This window comes from Limulus polyphemus, unplaced genomic scaffold (assembly GCF_000517525.1).
Source record: "Limulus polyphemus unplaced genomic scaffold, Limulus_polyphemus-2.1.2 Scaffold336, whole genome shotgun sequence".
NCBI classification, from domain to species: Eukaryota; Metazoa; Arthropoda; class Merostomata; order Xiphosura; family Limulidae; genus Limulus; species Limulus polyphemus.
This window is the reverse complement of record NW_013665946.1, coordinates 156,877-164,321: the sequence shown is the minus strand read 5'-3', so window position 1 is coordinate 164,321 and position 7,445 is coordinate 156,877. Positions and strand designations below refer to the sequence as shown.

Sequence of the window (7,445 nt, the reverse complement as noted above, 5' to 3'; positions counted from 1 at the left end):
GTCGACAAGGTTTTGTCATCATCAGGTACATCATCAGAGTACCTGATGATGACAAAACCTTGTCGACACGTTGTACATTTGCTGTCATGTTAAACTTATATTAAAGTTTTTCTTCATTACCCATTTAAGCCGTCTCCAGCCATTATATGTACTCAACTTTTGTATACGGTTTGAAAACAAGTTTGAAAGTATTTATAATTCTCATTATATGGGTGTTTATTCAGAAAGACTTATACATTCTCTAGGTGTTTCTGAGGGCCAGCGGATGGGAATCATAATTACATAATAACATATTAGCACACACACACAAACAAAATGAAACAAAAATAACATCATTATTGTAATTAATTCCACTAATTAGTTCTGATGTTTCCTGTGCATTTTACAAAGAAAATGAGTCATATCATCCAGTTTTTTATTTTATATTGAACTTTAGGGACAACCAGGTGGTTAGAGCGCTCGATTCGCAATCTGCGGGTCGCGGGTTCGAATCCCCGTCACACCAAAAATGCTCGCCCTACCAGCCGTGGGGGCGTTATAATGTGACGGTCAATCCCACTATTCGTTGGTAAAAGAGTAGCCCAAGAGTTGGCGGTGGGTGGTGATGACTAGTTGCCTTACACTGCTAAATTAGGGACGGCTATCGCAGATACCTCTCGTGTAGCTTTGCGCGAAATCCATAACAAACAAACCAAACTTTAGGGACAAGAATTTAAACATTTAAGTGTTTGTTAAGTTACAAAGCCTATAAAGATGTTTTTTTCAAAGGCAACAGTCATGTAAACTGTGTGTATCATACTGTTTTTCTAACCTATTAAATTAGTAGTTAAAACAGAATGCCTTTTGAAAGCGATACAAACTTCTCTTATTGATCACTTCTTTTACATTATTGAAATGATTCAACTTAATATTTAATGTAAATTATTTATTTATTTTTTCGATTAAAGACCGGTGTGGTTGCTTTGTTTTCAAATACGTTACTGATTTAGAATAGTCAGAAATTTTATTTACACATTTAACATTTAAAGCGATTTATTAAAAGTGTCAAGTTCAATGTGTTGAGACAAAAAACAGATTTTATATAGGTCTTACAGCTATCTGACCACACTCTTATCTAACCTTAATTTTAATTTAATGAAATTTAAGCGCTAAAAATATCTTTAACTATGTAATTTTGATTTTCTTCTTTTCTATACTTAATCATTTATCTGTAAAAGTTATTAATTTAAGGGAGGGTAACTTTAGACGACATATGTATCAAATGTTGCACTTGAACAAAAATATCAGTCCTCTCGGCTATCTATAACATACTTATTTTTAGTTTTCTATTTTTTATCATAAGCCACCAGAGGGGGTTGGCACAAGACTTAATGTCAAAGTATTTTAAAAGAATACTTTTTACACAACTGGATATACAAGTAGGGAACATGGAAGATTCTTATGACGTCAGAAATAGAACAGGTGTGGAGGGGGTTATGTGTTTAATGCAACCTAACAAGATCATTTCGTATCTTTAAGAAACTCCTTTTTACGGAAAGTTACAAGATGGTAAGACTGTATTGGTTGTCTTGATACGGTGCATGCACTTGTCCTACTTTTAAATATAGCAAGTATAAAATTAACAAGACCAAGATGCGTCACTTCTGAACACACAACAGGATTAGTTTTTATGTATAATTTTTCCTCGTTATTTTGTACCACAGTTAGCTAACAACTTCTGGGGTTTTGTGGTCACGAGATCCACAAATTCCACAATCTGTTATTGCTACATACCGTTTCTTATATTCTCTTGCCATTTGTTGTTGTCTTCACAAGGTATGTATAAAATACACTGTAGAAACTAAGGTTCAAAAACCATGACAAAAAATTATATCATCGTGCAATTTTAAATTTCGAAGTTCAGTTACATTATCTGGTTAACATGTATCATTATCTGTGGTTAACATGTATTATTCTCTTTTTGATGTTTGCTTGTTTTGATTTTCGCGCAAAGCTACACGAGGACTATCAGTCCCTAATTTAGTAGTGAAAGACTAGAGGGAAGGCAGCTAGTCATCACCACCCACCGCCAACATGTTTGGTGGGACGGGGATTTGAACCCGCTACCCTCAGAACTGCGAGTCAAGCACCCTATCACCTGGCCATGCCGGGCCACCTTTTTTTTTATTTTAAGCTTTCGTATCAAATTCTATAATAAGATTTTCGTTCGAATTGCGGTTTGATTTGCTTTACACATTTCACGTATTTAAACTAATATATATTAATTTATAATAAAATAATATCTGAAAAGACTTTCACGATAAATAGAAGTTTTAATTTGTTTGTGAACTTTCTTTTTTCTTACGCCGAAATAGAGTATAATTTTAATGAGAAAAACCTTAACAGTGTTATGGGGAAAAATCTTGGTTTTTTTTGGCTAATCAATCTCTTAAGCCAAATAGGATTTTAGGTTGTATCTAAAGAAATACTGAATATAAGTTTAAAGAGGTTATAATATCATTGGCTAGACTATATATGTGTTCAGTCTTGGACTCCTTACCTCAGAAAGGACATTGAATTGTTGGAAAGGGTTCAAAGGAGAACTACTGGGATGGAAAGATTGGATAGGTTAAAATCTGTGAACTTGTTTTCTCTCGATAAAATAAGAGTTAGAAAGGATCTGATTGAGGTGTTTTAGATTAAGGGAATTGATAGTGTTGATGTATTCTTTATATATATATATTTAATGGTGATAATGGTAAGTCTAAGAGACATAAATATAAATTTTGACAAGGAAGAAGTCATATTCAGCTAAGACAGCTTTATTTTTCTAACAGGGTGGTTGGCCTCTAAAAATGGGTTGTCTTCGGCTGTTGTGGATGCAGTTAATTTAAAGAAGTTTAACAGAAAGCTTGACAAATATTTCAGTGATAATACCAGGCTTTCAATTTGTTTTTTTAAGGGCTTAGTTTAGTGGATAGGACAGCCTAGATGGACCAAAAGGTTCCTTGCTATCCTGTAGTGTCATATTATTTTAATGGAAAAGTGTCTAAATGTTTACGTTCCACATACATGGAATGTTAAAGGTTTAACTACAAAATTTCAAACTCTTTTATCACAAATCAATTATTTTTCACAACACAGTTTTTTTTTTAAATAATGTGTACTATGTTTGACTTGAAATACTCAAGTGATTGTCTTATAATGTTACCCATTTAGTTACGATGTTGCTTATTATTTTGGATTATTCTAATTTCTATCACTTTCAAAGTTTCTTGTTTATCATTTTAAAAAATGACATCAAAGTAAAAACTGAATACGTTAATTATATTACTCTACCCCCCCCCCCGGTGGGTCAACGGTAAGTTTATAACGCTAAAAATAGGGTTTCGATACTCTCTGTGGGCACAACATAAATAGCCTATTGTTTATCTTTGTGCTTAATATCAAACTACGAATCCCGTAATTATTATTCCTAGACAATGGATTACGTTAGAATAAAACAATTTTGAATATGCAAATCAGCAAGTCAAATGATAACAACAGCCAATCTGGTGTATTTGAACTACATTTTGACATTGTTGTGCGATCGGATCGAAAATTTAACTCGTTTGAGAAGTATATTTAATAGCCCTTTAACAAAAAATTATGTATTTCACTCAGATTATTAAGATTTGTTAGACTGGGAACTTTTAACTATTATATCTACGAGCAATAATTCCGCTTCAGGTTTGGTCACGTGTATTCATTTATTTAGCTCCTTGGACGACGAATAAATAGTCTCCGTGCAAATGAAAAGTTTATTTTTCAATTATCACGCTAGAAGTCCCTAATTTTGAACAAGAAGGAATCCTCAATAGCTGCGGTTGTAATTAGATCTCAAATCGGTCAAGAGATGGAGGAGCTATGAGCTAAAAGTTTGTTTTTGAAAAAAACACTCAGAACCATTCTACGAGCCGTTATGCCGCTGCTAAAAAGATAGAGTTGAGGTGTAAGACAACTAGTCAATAGCACCCACCGCTAACTCTTAGGTTACTTTAATTGAATAATAATATTTGATCGTCACTTTATGACGTACCTACGGCCTCAAAGTGCGGAGCGCAATTTTACGATAACGGGACGGGAACCATGCACCCTTGGATCCACAGTCTTCCACGCTAACCAGAAAGACGTGCTCGATGCTGGAAGATGGAACAAAACCGTAACGGTTTTGAGATACTATTACCTCATTTTGCTTGTTATAATTTTGTTTGTTGACGTTAATATAATGTTTTAAAAAGGGCGACTTCTATTTTTATCATGCGAACACTGACGATGTATTTACGTATATCTTAACATTTATGATGACGAAATCAACGATGGTCATTCTTAGAAATACCGACTTGGATAAAACTGCATTGAAGGGGAAGATAGAAAAATCCCGAAGGAAAAGGAGCGTGTTTCCTTAGAAGTTATTATTGGATTAGAACTGGGAGTTGGAGAATTCTTTTGATATAAACATTGGTAGTTAGTATAACTATCTTTTTTCTTTTTCGTAATACTATTTAAAGTAGCTGGACAAAAGCTTACATGTACATAAACTTTTACGCTTTGGAAAAAGTTTTTGATACTGTTATAAGCTATTTACGTAATCACGTATCCTCCGTTTAAACCTTTCATACATGACGTGTAACCTCGTTTGCCGAATTAGGACAAAACATGTTACTAAAAATAAAGAGGGGGAAATTAGATAAACCGAATATTTACATGGAACTTACCAGTTTCTATTTTATGCCGGAAAGAGTATTTTGTCCTTTCGCCAGAAATTTAGACTGTTTCGGTCTACTAATGTGAAAGGGTTCTGAAATCATAATGATATAAAACTCTATTAAGTACGTTACTCGGTAATAATAAATTTGCAGAGGTGGTACACACACTAGTGATAGAAGGCTTAACGAATTGTTTAAGTTTATAAAACAACCGAATTGTCAGCTTTGTTGTTGTTTTACAATACAAAGTAAGTGTATTTTACTGTTTCGTTAATAGTAATCTAATAATTTCATTGACGGAAGGTTTAAGGTTTCGTTTTACTACATAATTTTCATGAATGTGATGTAGCTAATTAGTAATAAGTTAAGGTTTAGTGTGTGTGATGTGTCTAATTTTATCATTTTACGTTTTAAAATGTGTTCACTGTTTACTAAACCAAAAACAAACCCGAATTCCACATGCCACCTACTGGTCTGTGCTTTTGTGTATATATATTTGTGTTTGGTCATAAATATTGTGTTATGTGAGAAAAGTCCTTCAGCGCTAGTTTTACTCTAAACGTGAATTTCCCATTGCATAAATTATTAATAACCTTGCATAAAAGCAGTTGAATTAAATGATACAAACAGGATGTCTTCAGTTATTGTATACATTTTAAAACGTGGCAATTTTTCAAGAAAGACAGATAGAACATCCAGTAGAATACACGTTGGTTTACATACCCAGGTTTTATATCACCTCCGCATGTACTCCGGCGACCTCGGTGACTTTTGCTGGCGTCTTTGTCATTTGTCAAAAACATTGACAAGCACAGTTCTGGAATTGCGTCAGTCGTTTCCCAGATACGATCCTTGAAATTGGAAAGTGCAGCTGGACGTGAGATGCACGCCTTAAATTTGATTTATCCCATAGCCAAATGTCCAGTGGCATAAGTCTGGTGAGCGCAACTCTCAGGGTAACGGTCCCGTACAGCCAAGCCAACAGTTCGGTGTAGGACATTGTCCAGTGTTTCGCGATTAGAGAATGCAAAATGGAGTGGTAGTTCGTGTTAACTGGGAGAAACATCGACTTCTAAGTTCAGGAAAAAAAATTCTTTGGCATGCCCAAATTTCCCAGTCCAATGACTCGGTTGCTAAGGCGACAGTGTCTTCGCTTATGTTGAATCATTCAATGCTCTTTTCACAACTCGTAGATCCTGTGTCCAAGAACTGCTTACGCCATCGAATAGGTCAATGATGCCCATATATGATAGACTTGTCAGAATTGATGTCACTACATATTGGCTTGTACTTTTCGTTAAATACTCAAGTTATCTGTTGAAAGAATCGTGAATCTTGGTTTAAGCCAAAACTAACGGAGAGACGGAATAAAACTTGAGGTTTATTAGACCAACATGTACTAATTTACGGTATGTCTTTAATTTCTTCGTTTAAAAACTAATATGTTTTGAGATGTGCATATATATAGAGATCCCCAAAATCAAATCAAAAATCTTATTGGTCAAAACCCGCTTTCATATATATGTGTGTATCATAGGACTTCACATTGCATTGTTGTGTGTACAATGATAAAAGATTAGTAATAAAGCATTTCCAGTGTTCAGTAAATTTTACAGATTTTGTATTTATTTCTGATTGAAAATATTAACAGATATTTATAAACGAAAAATACATGCGTGACCAAGAGGTTATCTGATAAATATGTAGTTTAGATATATGTGTGGTTGTGCACGTTTGTACATACGTTTTCCCTCCATGTTAAACCTGAGGGTCAGTTATTAGTAATCTATGCTGAATAACTATGTTATTACGAAACTTATATTCTCTCTAAGATTAAAAACCACACACACTGAAATCATTTGGGTCGTTGGGGGAAAAAATACCGTTCCCTCCCAACTTTTTTTTCCTTTTAGTTCTGCAATGTCTAAACGAAGATGACCTTGTTGGAAACTTCTATCGCCATAAGTGTAACAAAATAAAAATAAAACTTTATTACTTCATCGGCGATGAACTTCGAAAATATATTCTTATCTGACCAGTAGTGTTGAGTCAAGATTGTCTTTTAGCCTTATAACCTACTTTTATTTTTGTGGTGTGTGAAATTAAAAGTTTTACTGGGTCTGCCGTACACGCCCGTTTCGGCCGCTGGGTTAATCTTATATATAGGCGCCTAAGTTGTATGAAGTGTGTGCATGTTTGCACGTGACAGAATCCCGCCTCACTTGTAGGATCATCTGTTACATTTTAGTGTACGTCGGCTATTAGTATTTCTAGTTTGTTTTAATAAATTGTCCGTCGATGATAATTCTTGCTTGTTCTGATTTCGTGCTACTGAATCATAACTCATTATTAATGTTTCGCCGTTGCGAACTGGAACAGAGAGTAATTAAGAAAGCCATATGGTTATAGTAAATGATGAAACTGCTGATATATTTTTATAGAGAAAAATAATCGGTCGAAAAGGAATTACATTGCCAGAAGTACACGGTATTCTGTTTCGTTGAGTTCACAAAGAGTTGCTTTATTCTTTTCCAGTTTAATATTACAGGAATTTCCCAGGGTTTATAATATTAAGTCAGACTGTTAAAAACTCTTTAATGATATGTCTTCCGTTGTAAAGATAAAATAACTTTTTTTTTCTTATCCACAGGCTTCAAAATTTAACAGAACAGACTTGGTGTGAGTTGAGAGAATTACTGAAGTGAGAAGAGTTTCAAG

At 34.2% G+C, this 7,445-nt stretch overlaps 1 protein-coding gene across 8 annotated transcripts in view; it reads left to right on the top strand.

Moving 5' to 3' along the window:
- The window catches only part of LOC106457481, a 66,129-nt gene that overhangs the window by 27,277 nt on the left and 31,407 nt on the right, over positions 1-7,445 (top strand). For 2 of the 8 annotated variants that reach the window (XM_013916901.2, XM_022383433.1), the window contains exon 2: positions 7,378-7,438. The gene's annotated coding sequence lies outside the window, so the exon portion shown is untranslated. The other 6 variants (XM_022383434.1, XM_022383436.1, XM_022383435.1 and 3 more) reach the window with 6 other exon arrangements.